This window comes from Dendroctonus ponderosae, unplaced genomic scaffold (genome assembly GCF_020466585.1).
Source record: "Dendroctonus ponderosae isolate FM_Combo_2020 unplaced genomic scaffold, Dpon_F_20191213v2 Dpon_F_20191213_1, whole genome shotgun sequence".
In the NCBI taxonomy this organism is placed as follows: domain Eukaryota; kingdom Metazoa; phylum Arthropoda; class Insecta; order Coleoptera; family Curculionidae; genus Dendroctonus; species Dendroctonus ponderosae.
In genome coordinates, this window is record NW_026017110.1 from 42,331,435 (window position 1) to 42,331,956 (window position 522).

A 522-nucleotide genomic window follows, 5' to 3' on the forward strand; every position below is an offset into this window, starting at 1 on the left:
TGAAATTGAAATAAGTTGTAAATTTGATTCCATTTCTTGTAGTTACTGATAGTAACTGGTTAAACTTTGGAAAGCTTTTGCCCGGTTTGAATTTTTACGTCCTGCTCATCTAAGGCTTCTTTCCTAAAGAACGGTTTGAGACAAGAAAACGTGTGTTCCAGGTTTTGCTAGAGGAGGCACTAGTTTGGTCGCAGTAAGAACTGGCGCCTAATTTCTTGATAATATATTTTTAAACATTATTCAAATATTTTGAGCGTTTGTTTTATTTTGCATCAAGCTCGTTTAAAGCTTGTATTAAAAAATCCGCTCCAGATGTAGAAATGGAAGTTCCAGCAGGCGATACATGAGGCATCAGTTTATTCATAATGTCAAGCGGGTTCCAATCAAGCCATTGGGTTCCTAATAATATATGTTCAAACTTATTATTAGAATATTTTATGCGGTTTTGTATTTTGTCACAAGTTCATCTAAAGCTTGTCTCGGGAGAACCGTTTTAGACATGAAAATACTGGTTCCAGCACT